The following is a 24,977-nucleotide window of genomic DNA, read 5'->3' on the forward strand; positions in this document are numbered from 1 at the left end:
ACTGACCCTCAATTAATTGTTTAATCTGTTATTAACTAGCATATAGTATCTTGATTTCTACAAACACCAGTTTAAAAATGAAAAAGATGTGTTTTTTTGTACAAATGAATGAATGAATGAATGAATGTGCTTTAGAGATGCTGATAAAGACTTTCATTTATTTTAGGACAGAGCCAGGCCGGTCTTGCTGCTGACCTTGGGACCACCAATCACACAAACACACCATGCAGCACTCACAAAAACAACCAATGCTGTACACCTGCTGATCATGGCTGAAATTACAACACAAGTCATAAACAACTATATAATGAGATGTTGCACAAATACATATTATATCAAATCCAGTCTGAATCAGTGATTAATTGGATTTCTGAGCCAAAATGAGTGTGTTCCATTGATTTAGTCCATTTTATTTGAGTAAAAACGTAAACCTGTCATAATAAAATAGAAGGAGCCATGCAGCATTTTTAAAGATGAGGCCCCCTGAGTCAAGCAACCTGAGACAGACAAGATTCATGGTGCTGTATTATATCAATTCCTCCATGGAGGTTGTTTTTTCTTTTGGAGAGATTGAGTGGATAAAGACGTGACATCTCTGCTGACATCTCATTAATTCATAAGCTGTCCCCCATGGCAGAGGCAAGACAGGAATAATGCTTCGTTTCAGAACTGCAGCAATTCCTCTTGTTAATATTGGGGTGACAAAAGTGGTGCCATGTAATGAGAGTTTTGGGGGCGCTGTGCTCAACAAATAAAACTACAAATAATGTCTGCTGTGTTCCTTCAAATAGCAGCAAAATGGTGAAGTGTTCGACAAAATTGACAACCTGCTTATTTCTGCTGTGGAGCGATTTCATGTTGAGCTTCAAGATTTGAAACGGTCTGAGGGATTTGACTCGCAGTAGTGGCCTCAAAGTGGAGTGCCAACATTTCTCTCTTTCTCCTCACAAGGTTGGGAGACAGAGAGAACGGGCACCTTGTCCTCTTTTTCTTTTCTCCTCCTCTTCGTTCTGCTGGTGAGAGCTCAGAGAGACAGCAGGGAGTGAGACTCGTGGCATTTACTGATCAGCAGAAGCTTCCAGGAAGGCTGCAGGGAGGATAATGAGGCATCCTGTGCAGACTGGGATCAAGGTGGATGTAGGCCACGCCAGGAGTCTGCTTTACTGGTCAGGACTCACTGTGGGACAAAACTCTCCACTAAATGAAGACTTGTGGAGACGACCCACTCCGTTTCAGCCAGCTACTTTGAAAAACTAAGCTTTTATTCCTCTCTATATATAGCCTGAATATCATACACGTCTCAGTGGGCTTCACAGACACACAACAGAAACAGTTCTCGACCTAAAGATGACAAAGACAAATTTCCCTCTAAAATTAGCTCAGCACATTTGTGTGACGTCCTGAGAGAAACAAATCAAAGAGAGAAATCATCTCCTCTGATCCAGGAGAAACTAAAGGTGGGAAGAGGTGATTGCAGAGAACAGAAACTAATTTTAATAGATTTACAAATGGCAACAGTATGCAATCTAACCCTAACCCTAATAAGCCCACTACTGTATAATGACCACATTCTGACAATGGCTTACAACCTGAAACTGAAGGAGAATTTTTGTCTTGTTGCTGCTGTTAACCGAACAATGTAGAAATGTCACGATAAACTGCCACAAAGCAGATTCCTGTTATGGCTCATGATATTAAGGAACATTGCTAGAATTGTCTTAATTGTTCTGGTCTAGGATGAAACAACCGACATAACAAATACCGTTAAACTCATTTTCATGAATGGGATTAGGTTGTTAAAACCAGCTGTGGGTAGCACCATCATCAATACCATCTGACACCTCGCCAATAAGAGAGAAGCATTTCTAGCCATTGTATCATAGAGGTTAGTGTGACATGTTTTTAATAATTGAATGTTAATCACAAAGGATGTTTATAAATTAAAAAGGTTTTAAATTGATATGGCAAACATGTCAGCAAATACTTATTTACATATTCTTATTTTCCCAATAAGCAGATACAGAGCACTATTATTCGATCATGCAAGTTGGGTTAGGTCCAATATTATTTCCATGAATTCCTTTTTGCTCTGTTTTTTTTGTCCACAAACTACTGAAGAAAAGATCTGTCTCATAAGCTGCTGGATGCTCACGTTCACAAGCTGTGTGTCGTCTGATGTTAGGCAGGTATATGGTGCTTCACTGAATACAGCTACAAGCTGTGCCTGGAGTCAGTGCTGACGATAACCCTACAACACAGAAAAGTTATAAAGGTCATGAAATCAAAACAATGGGCTAAAAGATGCTAAAATGCTTGATGGAGCAGAGTGGATCAATGGGCTTATTATTCCTTTTAGTTACAAGTATTCATGTAATCCACTGTTAATATGAAAGGGTTGCTGCTTTTGAAGTGGCACTTTAAAAACAGCAACAGGTCCATTAATAGATGATCCCAGATTTAAAGCATAGACATCTGAAGGCTGCAGGCTCTCTTTGAAGGTGATATACCTCTGAGCTAATACCTGTGAGTAATTTGCTGTGCTTAATTCAAATCAACAGTGACCCAAATGATTCTCTTCACATGAGAATGAGCTGATGCCTTTGGGTAGAAGTAGTAAAAGTACTGAACAGTGTGTGTGTGGGTGTGTGTGTTAAAAGAGATGGGAATCAGATAATCAGCCTCTACTGTCCCATTAGATTCCATTGATTGTCTTGTCTCATCCACTGTTATGACGAATAAGAGTGAGAGCAAAGACTGAATGATTGCCTTAGGCTCATTAGTTTGCTGAGCACTCACTGTATCTGTTGTTGCCCAATAAACCTCCGACATTTAACACCTAGAACTCTGCTTTCATTCGATTAAAAAAAACACACTCGTCCCCAAGGCTGGGTTACCAATTGGGCAAAGAGCCCACATCCTTTAAAGGCCTGAAAAGCCCTTGTTTCACATTATTTGCAGCACAAATGTAGCACTGATCTGACACCATAACAGGACAGTCCAAACCCAAGCAGTGTTTTGTGGAAATTTGGAGTAAAAACCTAGAACTAGCTACTTTAGACACCTCTGCCAAAGAGATTATGTTTTCACCCCTGTCTGTTTGTTTGTTTATAAGCAAGATTATGCAAAAACTACTGGATGGGTCACCACGAAACCTGTGGACGAATGCGGTATGGGTCAGGGAAGTACCCATTAAATTGTGGTGCGGATCTGTATCAGGAATGTTTTCATAACTTTCTTTAACATTGCGACAAAGGGCGTTTATATATTTTCACAGATTTCCCAGGGAGTAATTAATGGATCTTATTAAAAAAAAAAACTGACATATTCAGGGAAATGATATGTTTATGCAATTGGATGCAGCTTGATTAAAATTGGGCCTTGAAAGAGGTACTCTACCGAATGCCATTTTTGTAACCACAAGAAATCGGAGTATATGAACACACAAACAAATGTGCATATACGTGTAATGTGTCAAACCACAACAGACCCAAACTACAAAACACAAGTGTGTATTGGGGACTAAAGGGAACTGTGCGGCTGATGAAGTTGGCTGAGTGCGACAGAGCAGAGCAGGTAATAAGAGGCAGGGTGAGTGGAGCGGCTGCCGACACACTAAAAACAAGAGCCATAGCAAACAGGGTAAAGACTGACAAATGCTCGTCTGACGTACAATACCATGAGGCAAAGAAGCATTCTCTGGAGGAGGTAGTGATCAGAGCAGAGGCTTAACAGTGGGACACACACTGATGTTTCAAAATGTCATTTAAAACATTATTGTATCAAGTTGATTGTGTTTTTGCTCTGTAACACATTTCATTCCAGTGTTAGGGATTGTCCTAGCCTCTCTCATGTAACAACCCATTGCCCACGAACCCTCAACCCTAGTCAGTGTCTGTGGGAGCTTGTCTAAATCCCAAACGAGGCCGGACAACCCTGACAATCGGGCTGTTGTTTGAGAGGCAGAAGCCTTTTGAAGTGTGCGTTTGATCTGAGCTCTCAACAGATGGATTCTCTCGCCTGTGGTTCTGGGGCCTCTCAGGTGTTTCCTCCTTCTGTTTGCGATGACTTTCTCCCAGGTGATCCCAGGTTTCCTGTGGACCTCTGTGTATATCCATGAATATTGACATTTTCTTCAGGTTTATTTTCATGTTTAAGATTCATAAAACAAACATACATGAGTAAAATCTCAATCATACTCAGTCTCACTCCCACCATTCCACTTCCGATCTGCTTTGATTTATTAATGTGCCTAGCCCTAACCTACTACCACTTACCCCCTGCTGAATCCTCAATGAAATATGAATGTCTGACGCACGACAACAGGAAGTCAAGCAGGAAGCTGGAGGCACATTGGGGAGGGTACAAGGGGAGGAGTCGTCATCACCAGGAGTCCTGATCTCATTTAAAAGGTCGTCTCAGTTGAACTCCCCCATGGAAATGAGAATCTGTGAGGCAGATGAAAATGACAGAGCAGGGATTTATCAGAGCAGGAGACAGATACAGAGCTGGTTTGCATTGGATTGTTTTTTTCTCCAAATCAAATGAAAACAGATGAATACTCTACTTTATCAGTTTCCCTGAGACACTGCCTATAAATTGATCTTTCTGGAAATTATTAGAAGAATTTGGGCCTCAACCTTTTTTGTGTGCCAGCCTGCAGCAACTAAGGAAGAGATAATGGAACAAAACTTGCAGCAGAGCCATTCAAACACAGTTCTGTACATCAGCACTGATTCTCAGTAGAAGATCGGTAACTATTGACGTCTCGTGCTCATGTGTTAAGGCAAAAAGTTGTGTATGACATCATTGATAGAATCTATCATGGTGTCGATATCAAATAAAACCGAATACAGTTACTAAGTTAAAAAAAGTAAAAAAAAATGTATATAATAAATAATAGATGCAAATTATATATATATTGACTTATTATAATAAATAATGAATAATATTGTGATTATATAAATTAATACAACAATCTTATAGTAAATAAAAAATACATTTTGTATAGACTTTATTTTTTGATCAATAGACATAATTAATAAACTAAGTGAATTATTCTGCAAACAAACATTATTACACATCACATGAGTAACAGGAAAGGAATATAAAACAAATTTCAGGATAATGGCAAGAATATTGATGAATATCCATATGCATTCAGTTCAATTTGTATTGTCCACAACAAAGTTTAAATTAGATATTTTGTGTGTATTTTGCATAAGTGACAATGATAGTCAATCTGTGTTTATTTGTACCTAATGTGTTAATGTGTAAAGTTACTGTGTTTTGTCCACTGCTCATGTTGAATGGTCTGATCTAAACTCCACAACAAGGTGCATTCAAAGTAAAAGACAGAGTCAACACACTTTTTTCTTCTCACCAACTGTTGATTTGAAAGTGGAGCCCCAGAGCTTAGACATTAGACACTCCAACACAAGGGCTTTCAACCATATCCCATTTTTATATAGTTAGCATTAATATGTTGTTAACAATGGATATAGATTGTTTGCTTTTTGTTACATATGAACCATTAATGAGAGCAACCTTTGTATAAAGAAGTAGTTTTTCTAGTAATTGAATCAACACTGCTATTTAGGAAGTCATTAGACATACAGGATATGAGTGTCTTCTTTTCATATCAGCAAGTCTGATGTTTTACCAAAAACTTGATATGCATTTATTTTGTATTGTGTATACACTAGATAATTAAACAGTACTTTTAAGTATTAGTCTTATATTTATTGGTTTTGTGTCATTTGTCGGATTTCAAACAGCTTTTTATAAATTTGCAATTTTCCAGAAGTAGACCCTTTAAGGCATTCTATTGTATTCTATTTTACTCTACTCTACTCTACTCTATTCTATATAAAAAAGATAGAAACCTAATTCTGCACAACTTGGCAACCCAAATAGTTGCTCATAACAAAGGCCCTGAAAACATATTTTCAAGCAAGTGTATTGTCTGACAAAGCTAGATAAATGTTGCTTATGATGATATTTATCTACCTCCATACACCCTCATGACATAGATTTAAAACTATGTCCGAGGGGCTACAAAAGCTTATAACTGATCCAAAAAGAATGAGCAAAGGATCATTAACGAATAAAGAATTGGATTTGTTTTGGTGGCTTATTTGAATGTGTTACAGGAACTTTAAATTAAAAGTGTAATGAGTCCACTGACAGTGCTGTTGGTTCCTTGTACTCTCAGAGTTTATATGCCCGTAGCTCTCGTTTTCCCCCTCCAGTCTTCTCCTCCTCCGCCTCCTTCATCATTTTCATTTCTCTGAACTCAACTAGCAGCCGTATGCTCTTAACTCATTTTACCCTTCCTGCATGTTCACCCTCCCTCAAGTTCTTTTTACTCTCTCTCCCCACGTTCTCTTTCTCTCGTTCTCTCTGGGGAAGCAGTTACAGCCCACATCTCTCAGAAACAGGACATCCACCAGAGGAGGCCAGTGATTTCCACAAAGGGGGGAGGGTGCTCAAAAGATGAGTGGGCAAGAAGATCATGGGAGGGATGAAACAGAAGAGGACAAGAGGAGGAAAATAGGAAGGAAATTAGTCACCAGGAGACGAGAGGGTCACAAGGTTTGAAAAACCATTGAGGCCAAATATAGGCCCTGGACTTGTCATCAGTAGGTCCCCTCCACAGGGGCCAGTGCAGTGTAGGGTGACCTGTAAATGGGATGATGTTACCTCCCACAGGGGGTTAAGTATATGGAGTGATCGCATATTCAAGGTCAGCTATATGAGCGGGAGTTTGCATCCTGACGGAGATTATCACCGCAGCTCTCCCTTGAGTTTTGGTGGCTCTAATGGTGGGACTTATCCTGGGATCATGGCCTTGAGGAGGGATGGAAGATACAGTGTCACAAGGAGGAAGAGGGAGCTGGAAACAAAGTAGATAGAGAGCGACAGATGAGGTGAACAGGAAAGAGACTGCGAGGGGAGGAGAGAAAGAACAAGGAGGAGAGAAAGAACAAGGAGATGTGAAAGAGAAAGACGGATCAAATGGAGCAAAAAGAGGAGGATGTAAAGACAAGGAGAAGAAAGAAGAGATAGGAGGGGGGATGAGAGGCAAAGCTGGACGAGGCTGACGACAGTGAAACAGAGGAGATGCTGCAACTGGGTATACATACTATACATATTCCATCTCTGAAGCTGCTTTTCTTAACACCAACTCCCCACCCCTCACTTCACTCTCTTTCTCTCTCCCTCCCTCCCTCCCTCCCTCCCTCCCTCCCTCCTTCCTTCGCTGCCTCTCTCCTCCATCCCTCTCCCTCCCTCTCTCTCTGTGCCAGAGCACCGCAATAGCACTATGAATAATTGAACAAGCCTGAATCGGGATTGAGAATTTCTGTTGCGGTTGTGTCCGCTGCTGCTGCAGGCAGGCGTTCATGACAAAAACAAAACAACACCCACAAGCACAAACACAAACACAAACACAATGACTGACCGTCTTGTTTGCGTCAGTATATAAATGTGAGAGTACCCTTGAAGACACAAGAACACACACACTGTCTTCATGCACAAGGTTAGAACTTGCATTTGGAATAAGTAGCCCGTGTTCGCCATCTCACAGTGGGGATTTAAGTAAAGCAGAATATTCAGCTACAGATGTACTGGAGCCTTTCAGAGCCTTGTATGACACTGAGCTGATGTTCAGACTCAGAGCCTGAAGGCGAGACCGAACCGGCAACGTTTGATAGGAATATTCCCGCTCAGATTTCTACTGGAAGGGAATGTGTGCAGGATGGGTTCAAGCCATTTTCCCCTTGGGAAAAAAAAACAACACATGAGGACAAAAGTAAGAAGTATACTGCAGTAGATGGGTTTCTGTGTGTGTTGTATGTGAGAGGAAAGAGGAGACGGGAGGGCTGCACTGTTTGTGTGTGTGTGTGTCTGTGTGTGTGTGGACATTAAACAGGCTGAGTACCTGAGCTGTGGAACCGAAGGGAAAAATGTGTGTATGTGTGTGAAAGAGGAGGATGGTGTACACACAGGATGATGTCAGGTCGGGCCAGAGTTCGAGCTATAGCATGTGTTTGTGTGTGTCCGTGTTTTTGTGTGTCTATATATTTGTGACAAATGCTCCAGTTCCAGCCTAATTGGCCCAAATCTGCCATTCAGTGGGGCCGGTTCCTCGCCCCTCCATGTGGCCCCCCCAGGAGAGAAGGAACATAAGTGACATATTAAGCTAGTTCCTTCTCTCTCTCTCGCACAAACACACACAGTCACACACCTGCCCACTCGCCTTACCTCCATCTGGGAACACTGCCAACGGATGTTCAGAGTAATTGGGTCAACTGTGTATTGTTTGATGCATATTTACAGGTATGCAGTACACAAACAGACAAACAGACAAACACACACACACACAAACACACACTGAAAAGAAAATGTGGCCCACAAGTCTTAAAAGGTTAAAAACTATTTAGAACAACACCTCCTTAAAGTTGTGGCCTTGCAGGGGAAAGATATCAGTGATTCATCTGTGCTGCTCTCATAGTGTAAGAGTCGACTTCCATGTTAGTGGCTGTTCTTTAAGCTAACATTAAACCCGATCACGCTCCCAGTGACTGCACTAACAAGCTGTAACGGGTTTACCATGGCCACAGTTTAATTCAGTAAATACGTACAGCAGAATTTATGTGAATGTCAATAGCTTTGCACGTATTTTGGATAAATTCTAAATTTGACCTGATGATGGCACAAAATGTAAAGTCAAGGCATCAAAACAGATATTACAATTCTTTTTGAAAGGACTTTATTAAAGTGTCTCTTTACTTACGTCCGCCCTGTGATAATCTGCCGTATGTGAACCCGGCCTCTGGACCACTGTGAAATTTGGGGATTGGCTAACGGCAAAGGATAAGCTGTATAGATGTTGGACGGATGAATTGATTTAATGACACTAACAAACTATCTTTTGTTGCCAAATCTGAAAATCAGCAGGTGGACATATTTCTAATGAATTCTTGGTGTATATTTGGACCTGGTTTCTCTCACACATGACAACTTATGTTCAGGGCCAGAGCTGTGACGTTATGTATGTTTTTACTGTGTGTCGCCAATAATATGTCTCCGAAAGATTGTATCGATGCTTGGGTTTATACAAATAAATTAACACCAAAGCTGGACACATTGAACACACAGTGATCTGTTGAAGCTGCACGGCTCTTCAGTCATTCAACTTAAATAACTGCTCCTTCAACCCCACAGTGACGGAGGGGATGTTCATGTACAATTCACCAGAGACCTGGACAAGAGAACTAAAGTCAATTGACTTTGCTCTGCAAAAAGCATCCACCTCTCTGGCCTGTGCTCTCTCACACAGTGGTAAATATTTTAGCTGCTCTAAAGGTGTCTTCAACCCAACCCCTAAAAAAAACCCTATATGTATTTTTAGACATTCTGAAGTGTATATTTTAGAAAACAGAATAGATGCATCTGGAAATAAAAAGTATTTTTCCATAATTTCGTTTCTTTTTTCCTCTTCCACACTGGTCCAGACTTTAGTACATGAAGTAATCCGACATTACACTAAGTCAGATTGTTTTTTTTATTATTTTACTGCATAGGAACCCTGGCTGAACAGGAGGTGCAGCATTAAACTGTGCAGCAACATCGTGGCTGCATCTGTTGTTTTTTAATGGTAATGCAGAGCCAATAATTAGGCAAAATGTCAGCGGCTGAATGAGCTTTGCTAAAATTCTGAGTGCATACGGGCAAAGTTAAATCAAGACAGCAAAGTCCAAGAGAGCTGAACTAACGTCTGCATGGTAATAACCGACACATTGCCACTAATTAGTCACTGCTACACTGTTTAGTTCAACACGATTCATGTCTGCATTAAGCCTTACTGGCACAGTTAGTGTTTTGAATTAGGCTACTAGAACAATTACATTACATAACATAACATATAAATAAGTTTGAATTACATAAGCGAACACAGAGCAACTTTTTCTTGTATCTGCGGCAGGGGACGGAGATCTGGCAGATGACGGAGCGAGACTGACACAAAGATGGGAATAAAAGTGATGATTCAGCAACTGAGCGAAGGCCAAGCAGAGGCCATGTGGCTGTGAGGCTGACGATGACAGGGCAGAGGGAGAGGAACATTTCAAAGGCAAGCAGGACAAAAAGGACCTGGATTCACCTCCGACTGATGAGTTTAATGCTGAGAGACTGAGAGAAGATGAGGAGCGCAGGGATGAGGAAGAGGGAGAGAAGAGCAGAGTCAAAGAAGGAGAATACAAGACAAGATAATCCATATGATGTGTTTCGTGGATTTTAGCAAAGAGAGAAGCCACGAGACCATTAATCAATCCAGTGATGGAAAGAGAAATGATTACAGGACTATTACAGAGAGGTTTGCTATATTCCCCTAATTCTTTACAGATACATCACTGTAGCTAAAGTATATTGATTTCAAGATGCCTGTGTCATTCAGTGGTATATTTACAGTTTTTTCCTGCATCTATCAAAGCCCTTCATCCTGATCCCTTTGTATTCCACTGTCCTAACCACAACATCAAGCTAAATGTGAACATCACAATAGATTTTCTGCTCAACAAATCTTGTGAAAAGACCAAAACAACAATAAAACGATGAATGACTGATATAACTAACTCCTTTGTGCCAGAGAGTTTATTAATTAAAAACTACTAAAACTCACCACTTAGTTACACAGTGAATACACATTCAGTTGGCTGTGGCTCAGGAGGTTCGGTGGGTCGTCTACTAACCAGAAGGTCGGGGGTTTGATCCTCTGCTCTCCTCTGTTCACATTCCGGAGTGTAATTTAGGCAAGACACAGAACCTCCTGCTGCATGTGTGATAGAAAAAGGGCTGTGTGAATGTGTGTGAATGGGACTTTGAGTGGCCAATATTATATATTATATTCAAAATTCATTTGGGAACCATTTGATAATGTCTATATATGGAATATATTGGTTATATCGGGACTATGGTGAGCAGTCACACTAGAATTCTTAATATTTAGCACTCAAAATGTTTTTTATAATTGTGAAAAATAAATTATCTTATGAGATTTACATAAAAAAACATAAATCCTATAAAAATATTTCCATCTTCAGTAGGAACCGATGTTTGTTTGTGTTGCAAGAACTCAGTTCAGGTTAAAATGCACCAGAAACGTAAAAAAGAGCAAAAGCATCCAGTCATGTTGCGGTTGTCCTTTAGGGAACGAGGACGTGTGTGGAAGTCCTGCAGCTGAATATGACCTTGTGAACTGGAGACAGCGCCAGGTGGAGTAAGAGCCAACAATTCCCTGATGGTTTATCCCAGTCACCCTCACCAATTGCTGCTCCGATGTCCCAAAGAAAGACACCTCGAGCTCTAAAAATCCCTCGCCTCCCTCTAACCACACACAGGTAGCTCACAGGCTCATTAAAAACCCTTGCTCTAGTCTTCTTTCATGTGTACTTCTCCCCTAAGAGACTTCTGAGATCTTCTCTTGTCCTTTTTCCACTTAACTGGGCCCCAGACTGACCTTCACAAGGATGAACAGCAACACAGGCTCCTCATGAAGGTATTCACCTCACTTTGAGACACATTGTCATGCACTGTGTTGGCAGAGAAAATGTACTTTGCAGCTGAATGCGCTCAGAGCAGAGCAGCAGAAATTAGTGGAGCGTGCATGATCCCCAAGAAAGACAAACACTAAGTAATATGTGCAATAAGAAAGCAGGATAAAAACAAGTCAAGGATGATATTAGATATTATGTATGTGAAACATCTCAATAAACATATAGAGGTGATAAATAGACAAAATGATATCCACAAATAAAAATAGGAGAAAAACTTACCAGTCAAATTTAGCTCATTATGTTTCTGAAACTTTACAAAGCTTGTCAAGTTCAGATTAGTACCAGGCTGTTGTTATGAGAACAAAATGTGATTGTAATTTGCAGGTTTGTGACAGAATACAAACATTAAACTCAGATGTGCTAGAGCTCCACTCACCATCCTGAGCTCCACATTCTTACCTCCACCACATAAAGGACAGACCACTTCCTCTCTTGACACTTTGTGTTGGCACAAATCATGAGGTGCAGAACTCAATATGGATATCATTACTAATGATACTGGGCAGGGTAAAATATATTGTCCTTCCAACTAAGGCATCAGAGGGCATTTCCAAATGACGAGGACTTGTTGCAGTTGGTCAGACACTACTTTTTGAATTAGCGAATAAATAATTATAATAAATGACCACAGTGGTATTTACAAACACTAGTTCTGCTCTATCATCAGCATGGCAGAGGCACCGAGGTGAAGCAGGAGACCACCAGGACACTGGCAGGTAGAGGACAGAGTCAGCCCAGTGTAGAGGAAACTAAACCAAATCAGAATTTCCTCCTGCACGCTACCTTGCTGCCAGCACGCACACACACACTTACACATACAAACACAAGTTTACCCGCACAGAAGTACAACATGTGCCTAATTCATGAAAGTGTTACCTTCAGTCAAGAACGCACAAAAGGGACGAGGCGTGTTCTCTCTCTTCATCTTCTCTGTAGCTGTGAATGACATGATTTCTGTCTCGGCCCCTTTAATCTCCAGCCAGCTGAAAACCACCACGAAGCGTAGGTATACTGTAGCTACTCCAGGAGGGAGACACAGACAGACAGGCACTTAATATTTGATGTCTGCAGAGAATCTTCGGCTCACAACGAGCTAGGGACCACATGAAACACCGTTTGATGGTTAAACCAAGTAGTGAGAAATCAGCGGGATGAAACCCCCAGGATAAAAGCGACTGAAAGAACATTATCACTTCTTTCTCTTGGAAGTCATTCATCTGAGAGAATGGAAGATCGTTGTGGACCACAGTACAAGCGGAGAGTAAATCTGTACCCAGTCCCTGTGTTTCTGTGCAGTCAAGCATCTGTGACAGAGTGTGTTTATACTCACCAACATGTCAAGGGTGCCCTGTTTGTTTGTGTTCTGTACAAACATGTTAAACCAAGTGACAAACAGCAAAATCCCAAACGCTGCACAATACAAAAGGCTTGAATGTTTGGCATTGTGTTAAACAGAAACTATAGAGACTCAAACTTGAATTACATTTTAGTGAGGTACACACACATACACACACACACACACACACACACACACACACACACACACACACACACACACACACACACACATGCATGTACAGGCACACGCAGGCACAGTTTTGCACAGCTACAATAGGCCGAGGTTCTAGTGTGAGCCCTTTATATTAAGGCAAATAAAGAGTCAGATCAGCTCAACATGGGGTCCGTGTCAGGAGCTGGGGAACCAGGGCAACCTGAGGAGAAGTGAGCTACTAGAACACAACATTCAGGGAACTGTTGGAATGCTACAAGTTGGCAAGATGATCCCAACTGAACCAGAACTCACCTTGGCAGATGTTGAGGACAGCTACAACTACCTTGGTGTTCCAGAGGCAAATGGAAACCATAGTCAAATATAGTGTCCATTGACAACTTACTGACTTACAACTGGACTCAACTCCAACTTCTGTCTATTGACTTTGGACTTGACTTGAACTGATGGGATTTGAATTCAGATTTGACTGCAATTCATTTTGGTGATAAATTATACAAATCCTTATTGATATCATTTAAAAGAAATTTGACATTAATGAGGAACAAAATAGAGACCCAAAGTGCAGACAAGTTTCAGTGGCTCTGATTAACACGAACATGAACCCCTGTGGTAACAAGCATAACAAACAATATGAGACGCATCTTAACTTGAATATGAAATTGTTGCATTTGTGGTGTGCTGTTGTAGATACACATTACCAATATGTTTCTGAACTAACTTTCAGTACATTGTGGGAAATGTAAGGCTGATGCAGGAATAGATGACGTTAATACACAAAGTAAGTAAAGTGAAAAAATTGATTCCAATATAACTTCAGGCAATTCACCTTTGTGGAGGATTTCTTTTAACCTCTCCTTCGTGTTTATTTTCAAAGAGTATTGAATCACAGATCTACCTCCACATCGTTGTGTAAGAGCGGTCTGGCTGCACACGTTACCGTTGTATTTATCTAACGGCGAAACAGTAACAGACATATATCGACCGTGTGATTGAACAATCTAAATCTTTGTCTATCCATTTGCAGAGAGTAGGTTGCTCGCTCAGATGTTTTAGATTCCAGTAGCGAAGGGGATTACGGAAGAGTTGACAGGCCACAAAGCAGAAGGGGAGGAGAGTGTGGGGTGAGACGTGATCGATGGCAGGCTTGTGTACCTGTAGCCTACATCCCGTTGGTCAGACTTGGCCTCTGCAGACTGTGGAAGTGGTCGAATCAAATCAAAAGAGACATGAACACGTCTCTTTACAGATGAACACAGCTGCCTGTCACCACTGCCTTGCTCACCCTCCTTTGTTTGGCTTCATTTCAGTTCTGTGTCAGTAGAGTTTGACACAAAGATTTACGCTTTTTATTTTTTTATTCCTCGTTAAGACATTCACATTTGGTTTTCACTCATGATGGTTTTGGAGGAGATGTCACTGCTCCCCACCTTACAGAGAAGTGCATGTGTATGTGCCTTCAGAAACTTCATTGCTTCTCTCAATAACAATTTTTTCTTGAAAACAGCAAACGTCTTTGTTTCTGTGTCTTGTGTATTTTTCTTTTCTTGTGTCTCTATGTCAAATCTCTGACCTAATGCAGAATGGAATTAGCTTAGTGGGTTTCACAGCAAGTGACGGAGATCAGGGACACAATGAGCAAAAAATCAAATGTTAAAGCTGAGACAAACTAAAATAACGAGGGAGAGAATGGAGGAGACCCGAGAGAACAGTGGCCGAGCTGTGGGAGAGGACGGCAGGATCACTGCCCTCTGTCAAAGTCTTCAGCCTCGAAATAACGAAGGAGCAAAGATGTCCACCAAGATTTTACTGCTCAGGGCAACTGAGACTCAGAGAGTGAGAGCGGAGATGGAAGAGAAGATGGAGGGATCACACGATGGGAAAACAGCAGAGGAGGAAGCCGTCAGATTCTTTGTTTGAGTCAGTTCTTCACAGACATTATTAAAGCAGAGGTCTAATGAAGAGGTTATATATCACTATGTAAAATCCGGTGACATTAATACTTCTTAATGATGAGCTTTTCGTGACTTGTGGTGGGTGGAGATAGGACCTGCAACTTAAAGATAAGTACAGGTATGAAAGTGAGTTTTGACAATTTAACTTCCATTCAAATTATGAAATTGTATCTTGAAAACCCCCCAAAAAACAAACTTTTGGCTCACTCCTGGAAGATTTAAAGTGTATATAAAGATGGACGACATGGAAGAGCACCCTGCAAGAAACCAAAATATCCCAGTCGCCTCCTAGTGGCTGGCTGCAGTTTTGGTCTTTAAGCCCTGGCCCCTCCATGTTAGTCAAAATAAATAAAGTCAAAATAAATGTTAAGTACATTTTTCAAAGATGGGTTTTGTCCTATTAGGTAGTTTAATCACAATTGGTTTAATAACATGTAAATTTTTTCCATATATTGTTGTATATTTGTATTTCTTTATATTCCTTCACCCAAGTACTGCATGCTACTTATGTGATGTCTTCTGCTGCTGTAACATTGCAAATTTCCCCATTGCGGGACTAATAAAGGACTTCTTATACTTCTTCTTATTAGTTCTTATCACACTGATGTATGTTCCAGTGTTCATTACTCTGATGAAAATGTTGTTAATTACTGATGCAGTAAAAACAGGGGGAAACATCATGTTTGACCCCTGACACTGACTCCTGATTGGTTGAGCACTAACAAAACCCTGATTTATGGAATGAGTAATAACCTGCACTCTCTTCCCAATTGTCACAATCTGTTCATACTGTAAATACATTATGTTCCTCGTGTCCCACGCTGTACATCGCTCTGACGTGAGATCAGCCTGCGGTCTGCACCAGCTGATCTTCTGACCCCTCCTGCTGATCAATACTGCCCCATCTGACCACTTCTATTCCTGGACACCATCGTGCAGAGTCAGCCCCCTTACCCCCTGCTCTTCTCTTCCGCTCGCCGCCTCGCCGGGACCAGCCTGGCACAGCAGTACCTGCTGCTAGGTCTGACTCATTTTAAAGAGACACACGCAGTGACACATCTTACACAAGGCCCGTGACTGATTTTGTGTTACTGTGTTTGCTGTTCCCACATCGAGCCACATGGGAAAAGCTCTCTGTATAATAGAACAAAAAGCAGAACTCACACACCTCTCGGATATTAACAGACGACCACTCTGAAGCAGGTCAGGGACAATTATGATTTATTCACAAGGCTCCCAGTGTAAAAAGCTGAGTGACCCAAAAATGTAATGAGAACAGTATATAAAAAGAGCCAATCTGACCCATATCCAGTTTAAATATGGGGCGAGTGCTTAAAAAGGTTCAATTAATCTGATAGTGTCTTCTGGCCCCGACTAAAACAGCAGTGGTTTTAAAAGTACATGAACGACAAAGCACCTTTTCTGTCTCACACACGCAAACACACGCCACATACACACAAATGTTTGTACTTCTATCTTAGTGAGTACACTTATTGGCATTATGCATTCACTAGCCCCTTACCCAAACCTTAACCATCCCATCTAAATGTCTAACCCTAACCCCTACCCTAACCCAAACCTACACACACTAATGGAAGCTTCACAAAGCTGCTGCAGATGCTGGTGTTAACGTTCTTGAGATCCTCTCCGTCATCAACCTGTAACAAGAGCAGAAGAGACAAAAGATGGTTTAAATAATATGGCATTCACATTCAGCAGCGGCTCTCGGCCCAAACAGATCAAAACACCAGAGATACACAACATCCAGCCTGAGTCTACGTATATTCATCAGGCATCTCGGAGTCACTCCTCGGATTTGCATTGAAACTTCACCCTGGACAAACAACACTCTTACCTCAGAGAGTAATGCCCTACACTTACTGTCAGTACTACTCCTCTGAGAGAGGGGGGGGGGACATTGTTTTTTTACAACACTCAGAGCTCAAAAGTAGAAAGTATTAGGACGTGTGGTTCTCTGACAGCTAAGGTGAGCTACAAATTGGACAGTGGTCAAATTGAGACAATGAGAGAATGAGCACTATTCTAGTATGTGAATGTTTTACATGTAAGGTGGCCTACCAAGGTTCTATATGCAAAAATATGATGCCAGGAATAATTTGAGGATGATATTTCCAAATCACCATGTCAACAAAGACACGAGTGGCTTTAAGAAAGTGTCATCTTTGAAGTTAAACATTAATAGTTATTAGATAATTCCACTCTGTTCTCTTCCACAGGCATGTTGCAAATCCTCCGTGTACTGTGGCACACTGGTCCATGAACATCGTATTTTCTACAATTCCCCTCTCAGCTACATCCCTTGTTAACTATATGCCTGGCATGTGCATTAGGGGATAATTAGATGTTTTCTGTAAAGTCATTCTGGGGTGATGCACCATAACAATAGAAACATATTTCTACAGTGCATCCTAGCCTGAGCTGTTACTTGGATCAGCCTCCATAACAAATAATAAGATATTATATCTTTTAAAAATAGTTTTCCTGTTATAATTAGGTGGAGATATCATTATGCAGCTGACATCCAGCCGGGGGGAAATTATTATGATTATTATGATTCACTTTTTGTGAAAGTGTTGATTCAATAAGCTTTTCTTTCATCAAGTACTCACAAAATGCCTTTCCCCTCTTGCCAGAACACAATCTAATGAAATCTCCTAACAGGTTAGAAAACTTCAGGAGTGCAACTAAATATCCGCAGAGATATGATCGATGAGAACATTAAAAAAAGTTGATAAAATCCTTTTACCTCAATTCCTAAAAGAGGACCAGCAGGGATTCCTACTCTGAAACACAGACCCTGATCCATTGCTGGCAAAACATCCAGATGGTAATGAAGGGAAATTAGTTAACAGGTGAGTTTACACTGAACACATACTACTACCATACCACTCAGTACTGAACACATACTACTACCATAGCACTCAGTACTGAACACATAATACTACCATACCACTCAGTACTGAACACATACTACTACCATAGCACTCAGTACTGAACACATAATACTACCATACCACTCAGTACTGAACACATTATATACCCACTCAGTGGACCTGAGGTTAATATACTGCAGCACATATTATGTAGACATTATGTCACAGCCGGTGTGTAAACAGAGCTATCATTAGTTTTATTAGTGGGATTTAATGTGCATGTGAGTGTGTGTGTGTGTGTGTGTGTGTGTGTGTGTGTGTTTGATGACTCAAGCATCCATATTGTTTTCTGTAACTGTGTTTGCGGGTGGACATCTATTAAACACACACAGCACCCCTGGGCACACAACATGAAGTAGGAGGGCTTGTTTCTCCTCTTTTGTTCAGAAGTAGCCCTTCAGGGAAAAACAATAAAGTTTTCAACAAGAATTGTAATTACTACTCTTTTATCTTGCCTTGTGTTACCATGCAGCTCAGTAGGTAGATCTGGGTACTATCAGTGCCAGGATGAAAGGATAATTCTGTTTTAGTGCAACCTGGGTCTTAATTTTGTAGCTTTCTAATTCTATCAGTAATAATGAAGGTACTAAGGGTAACTAATCAGATGTGTTAAATGTGGAAATCAGATGGGGCAAGAAACATGAGCAGACGGTCGGGCAGATTATAAATAGAGCACACGTTTGACGAGCTTCTTCTTGCAAACTGATTAGACTGGACTTCTTAACGAAGGCACTTAAAAATGTTCTTATTCAACTTGTTCTGAGCAAAAGTTTGGGGTATTTCGTATGAGATATATGGTGTCATTTTTATTTACTGTATGTTTTAAATGTGTGCTTCTTGGTGTCATTTTTATTTACTGTATGTTTTAAATGTGTGCTTCTGACTGATTTGAAGAGGGCACTGTTCAGATATACAGGGGGCAGGGGTTGTATTTTTCAGAGAGATGTTTTAGCGCCAGCGCTTTGTATTAACCAGCCGCCACTGATTAGACCACTCCCACACAGTCCTGATGAAAACATTTAAGTGAGATTTTGATGTCTCATCCACATTTTAACTCTATATATCCATCCATTATTATGACTTATCCAGGGTCAGTTTGTAGTGGCACCATGTCAAGCAAAGTAGTCCAAATGTCCCTCTGCCTAGCAATGTTTACCACCTCCCTTCGGGGAATCCTGAGGCAATTTTAGAAAATATGAGATATGTAATATCTCCAGCATGCGCTGAGTCTACCCGGGGGTCTCCTCCGAGTTGGATGTGCCCATAAAACCTCCAGCTGAAGGTGCCCAGGAGGCTTAATCAGATGCTCGACACAACTTAACTGATTCCTTTCCTCAAAGCAGCTTAGCTCTGAGCTCCCCTTAGATATCAGAGCTCCTTACCCAGACTGAGCTCAGCTACTACCCAAGGCTCAGGGCCATAGATGAGGGTCGGAAGGAAGATACATTGAGAGCTTTGCCTTCTTTTTGGTCTCAAACTTCTATGTAAAGTGCCCTGAGACAATGTATATTATGATTTGGCGCTATACAAATAAAATTGAGTTTAACTGAATTCTGGGCAGAATCTCTCTCCATCCCAACCCAAGAGCAATCCACCAATTTCAGTCAGAGCTGCAAACCTCGGCCTGAAAAGCCAAAAGAATCACATCATCTGCAAATAGTTGAAAAATAATTGATCCTATTTAGTAATTCATATTAAATGTTATAAAAAGGTGAATATCTTCAGAGGTCTTAATATAATATTTAACTGGCTTGAGAGTTTATTATCAGTAATGAGAGGATGAGGTACTGAGGAGCATTCCCTGCTCTTCCTCTGATAACAGAGTCAACAGGATAATGAATGTACGTAGATATTACGATGGAACAGGATTAATTGAGTAGCCTGTTGAACCACTATGTGAACACAGGTGAGAACTGTTGCAACAGACCAGGCATGCCATGTTGCAAATCAGTGCTTCTTAATGTGCAGTCTAGATAATGACTCTGAGAAGTGGGAAAACATAAAAAACCATCCATTCCCATTTCTTCTTTCATTTTCCCATCTGGTCTTTCTTAAAATACACACATTAAAAATATCCTCACTGTCGAGTATGGCCTCATTCTTCTGAACACACTGCAGCACATGTTGTCATTGTGTGTTTCTGCTAAAAGGTTTTTGCAGATAAAAGACACATGATGAGTGTTATTCTGTGGAAGTAACTCCTTTTGATAATGCTCAGTGGGGCTTCGATGGCTTATGACTCAGGCAGTTAGAGTTGGGTAATGTTACTCTAAAAGGCTTTTATGCATCTTTTCTAATTAGATATAAGACATGATGATACATGAGGGGGAAATTACAGGGATGTAGCACTAATTATAAAAAGGGAACATTTCAATTTAAATAAATATTTCCAAACAGTGTGTATATACAAACCCACAAACATGAGTGTGAGTTACACTGAGGTGTCTTTCGGTTACAAAGTGACTGGTGTTCAGATTCGGAGGTTTCTCTGCTCCCTGTCCCACTCGCTCTGCTGTCAAACTGGCCATGAGCTGTGTGTCTCCTTCAAAAAGGACATCCCCTGGATCTTTGAAGGATGTCAGCAGAAATCTACTGAGTCCAGAATTATTGAAGGTACAGGTGAAGTTCAAAATGAAATAAAACCTCAGAGTGAATGAGTGATGGAAACATACCAAACAGCTGGGCCACATAGTTGTGGCAGAGCTCCAATAATGCAAAACTCCCTCTAAATTGGCTAATCTTCAACCCGCAGCTTTGTTACGGTTGATTCATTTGCAACAAAACAAAAAGCTGTAGAGCAAAATGTTCTCTGCCTAATAAATCAAAAAGAAAAAAAGAACACAATCACCAGTAAAATGCCAAGCTTCATTTGAAAAGTGGAAGGAAACAGGCTTATATGAAAGGAGTCGGCTTTATTTTCTTTACCCCAAAGTCTCGATGGAACTTCATCATCAAACTTGACTTTTATTCTGATAAATATGATGTGATGCTGCACACTCGCTGCAGGGAGCGTTCTGCACTGGATTCAGCAGCTGTTGATGCCAACACCCATAGAAACATAGGATCAGAACACCAGCTGTCAACTAAGCGTAGATGGCTGCTTCGCATATCCTGCATCCGTTTGGTGCGCAGGTTGTGCCGACCTCAAAGTTAACACTATGCATATGCAAGTTGCAATACGCACATAAAGGCCGGGGCAGTAGTGAGAGGGTCGGTGGGGACGTCATCAGTGACAGAAACACCTCAGTTTTGAAGAGCAGGTCTGGAATCACCGCCACACTGCCTGACTATGACAAACTGCCAGGACGCCAAAGAATACTGAAGTTTGACTGATACACTAAAAAACTTCAACAAACGTGCTAACGCTTGGCTACACTTGCTTACTCTGCTGACATCATTCAACTTTTCTTTTTGCTGTCTCATACTGACAAAAATCCCACAGACTCCGATCAACTAACACATCTCTGGTTGCTGTTTCAGACGCTGGATGGTAACAAACAGGGATGATGGGTAACCCCTCACCCCTCAAAAATGTCACATCTGGTATGAATGCTGAACTGAACTCTTATAATCACATTAACAGCATCGCCGACAAGAGACATTTCAAAAGATCAGAGGTTTTCATGTTTTCTCTTCTCGTCTGGCTGAAAGCACAATGCCTGTAATGAATAGGCTGCATTTCGTCTTTATTGGTTTTCCAACTGAAACCACTTATTGGCTGCAGCTCATTTAGAGTTATTCTCAGACACCTGGGTGAGCTACTTGTTACTTTCCGTGTTCAGAATGCAATTAAATTTAAGATCCTCTTCATTGTGTCCAAAGCTCTTAATGATCTGTCTCTGCACCACAGGTCGGACGTTCTTTTATTTCAAACCTGTCAGACATCTCAAGGCACAAGGAGCTTTCTCCAAATCTGGTGAGAACACTTAGCATTGATACACCTCAAACAGTGAGAATTCAACAGGCATTATTTAAATGCCTCATGTCTCCCATTTTCTCAAGGAGAGCCGTTTCAAAGGCTCAAATTAGTTTGCTTCCAGTTCTGTGTATGAGGAGTAGGAGTCTCTCCCCTGTGGATGGAGACCATAAAAAAGCAGGCCTGGAGTACAGTGTATATTTTATTTTGTCTTACATTTTTTGTGATACTTCTTTGTTCATTTATTAAAGAAATATGAAAATATAAACAAATGCTCATACACAAAAAAGGCCGTCCCCCATCATGTATTCCTTACCTCCAAGCAGTTGATAACTCTTAGTATACTGTGCCCAAATACATCGGAGCACAAACATGAAAAGAGAGGCAATTGCGAAGCTTCAAATACGTGGCAAACCATTTTTTCGTTGCTGTATTTCCAGTTAACAGTGCTCGTTGATAAATCAATCACAATGGGCCTCATTCACCATTATCTTCTTAAGAATTTTCTTAAATTGGTTCTAAAGAAGTTCCTTAAGAAAACACTACATCAGATTAATGAAGCGTTCTTAAACTGCAGAATGGTTCGTACCTATGTTCCTGTATTGAAGAATGCCATGTCTTTGTAAGTTCCTAATTAGCATAGGTAAACGCCCCATCAATGACCATAAAAGGGCATTAAACTGCAGTCCTGTGTGTAGAGACAAAATCACAGAAACTGAAAAGAAAATTTAAGAAGTCAAGAAAGTCTAAAGAAAAATCTAAAGATGGTGGCACACCGGACTCAAACCATTAAACAGTTTTTTATAGTGTCAGTAGTGGATATAAAATGCCGACGATATGCAGTCACACATTCAGTGAAAGCTGTAACAGGAAAAAGTCACACAGTTAAAGTAAAAAAACATAGTTTGATCTAAAATTTTAAAACTAAAGAAATATTGTCTGAAGAGAGAGGGGTAAGAAAAAGTGAAAGTAGGGGGACAGACTGAGCTGGAGCAGCGCATCATTGGAAGCTCAGCACTGCAGGTGAACCCTCAGCTGAGCATCTGTGGATACTTGACCTGAGCCTGACAGGACTTGACAAGCCGGGCGGGGTTCAGACAAAATGTTTTAAATAATGTTTGGGTTCGGATCGGTCACATTCACTGGGCTGATGTTTTTACACTGCACATGTCTGTAATGGTGAGACTACGTGGCAGGAACACAAACTCATTGCAGCTACATTTACTGCATCGGGTTCGGCAGCGCACACAAAAAACTGAACGCCTGTCAGGTTGGGTGTGTGCGGATGGTGAATGAGGCCCAATGAGTGTAACGGAGGGGGCGGGGCAGTGTGATTTCAAACACCTTGGAGAGGTTGTGATAATAACTACCAGTTGCTTTCAAGGAACAAAAGTAGAAGTAGGGTCAGCAATTGTTTTCATTGAATAAAGCTTCCAAGATAATAGGCACTATACTTGTGTATTAAATTGCAATGAATTTGCCGGTTAACTTTGTCCCAATCAAACACTGGGCTCAGATCTGTCCTCCACAGAGCTTTTCATTTTGTCTTATGTCAAATTTGTTTTTTTTTTAAATGATCCTTTTTATTAAATGAATTGTTTCTTGTGTTGTAACTTCTTGTGATTATTCTGTTGCCTGGGTTCTACTCTTTTTGTTCTAGTATTTTTTGCCCTCTGATGCACTTTGAGTTGCATTTGTATTATGGTGTTTCATAAATCTACTAAAGCTTTATTTTATATTAATAATTGTATATTAAAAGGTAGTGTTAACAGATACTTGGAGGATTAGATCTAACCTCTGTTTAGTTATTCTGAAGTCTCTCTGGGAGGGAGAGAAAAAGATGAATGGACTGACCTTCGACCTTGAGCAGCAAGGTGAACCATCATCTCGGCTAACCTGTCTGACCTGAGTGTCTGTGCTCGACAGCCAAGGTCTGTGCTGCTTTCATTGGCCTGCCACAGTCAAGCTGTCTGTCAGACACCCAACGTGAACATATAACAGAGAGCGAGGGGCAGGAAGCGAGAGAGCAAGGGGGATCTGTTCCATAAGAAAGAGTTACTTTAAGACTTAAGACTTTAAAATGCTTCTTTTATTTATGTTTTGGTTCACAATAACATAATAAATATAAATAAATACATATATTATATACATATATATTGAGCCTTTTTTAATCCTTTTTTCCCCCTAAGTTTAATCTTTTATCTTTATCTTTGTGCATGGATGTAGGAGTGGTGAAGTCAGTCCAATGCTTTGGTCCAGACTGAAATACAGTCAATACCCTGTTGGATGGACAGGCTCCGAACACTGTACATTCATGGTTCCCACAGGATGAATCCGACTGACTTTGTTGATTTTTGCCATTTCGGTGAACATAATCCTGGAGTTGTACTCCTGTGTTAAAGCTACATTAAGTACTTCTTAGTTTTCAACCTGTTTCAATAGAGGATTAGCGAGTTAGCCAAACTATGTTATGTGATTTGATACACATCATGCTCAGACGTCGGTAACTGTCTCGGCTGCTTGCTTGCTGTGTTTCAGATGAACTTAAACACTGTAATTCCTCTCATTCTCTTTGTTATATTGCTTTTCATTTCTAATGTCTCAACAAATAAAACTGTCGTACTAGTGTAAAATCTTTGGCTTATGAGGTTGCCATTTTTTTCTCCGTCAGCTCATCAACAAACACAGGTGTGTGCAGCTGTGTTCATGGGGAGGGTCAAACGGTAACTTATATTTACAACAGTGAAGTATGTATCCCACCTGTAGGGGGAGCGCGAGTATAGTAGAGAGCAAATCTTGCATTGTGACGCTTTAAGGCTACTTGTGCTTTCCCAGGATGTTTCAGACACCGTTGGAGTTTGAGGAGAATAAAAACGAGTTGTTAAAGTTAAAGACAGACTCTCATAGAGAGTAATCATCTTCTTTTCACCAACAAAGCAATGTGCTCACTGTGAGAAAGAAAGAACAAAAGCTATCACAGTAGTGGTAGCCTCCTATTCTGTAATGAGGCGCAGTAAAATACGACAG

At 40.7% G+C, this 24,977-nt stretch overlaps 1 protein-coding gene across 5 annotated transcripts in view; it reads right to left on the reverse strand.

Annotated features, from left to right (window-relative positions):
• Nucleotides 1-24,977, reverse strand: part of LOC117771491 (endonuclease V-like) — a 91,962-nt gene that overhangs the window by 4,349 nt on the left and 62,636 nt on the right. Inside the window, exons 9-10 of one of the 5 annotated variants that reach the window (XR_004615602.1) lie at nt 4,275-4,445; nt 2,143-2,248 (exon numbers count right to left, since the gene is read on the reverse strand). The gene's annotated coding sequence lies outside the window, so the exon portion shown is untranslated. Of the gene's footprint in view, nt 1-2,142; nt 2,249-3,774; nt 4,446-13,166; nt 13,186-16,654; nt 16,739-24,977 lie in introns of those variants that run through there. The other 4 variants (XR_004615597.1, XR_004615603.1, XM_034601910.1 and 1 more) reach the window with 4 other exon arrangements.

The sequence above is a fragment of the Hippoglossus hippoglossus genome, chromosome 1 (genome assembly GCF_009819705.1).
Source record: "Hippoglossus hippoglossus isolate fHipHip1 chromosome 1, fHipHip1.pri, whole genome shotgun sequence".
NCBI classification, from domain to species: Eukaryota; Metazoa; Chordata; class Actinopteri; order Pleuronectiformes; family Pleuronectidae; genus Hippoglossus; species Hippoglossus hippoglossus.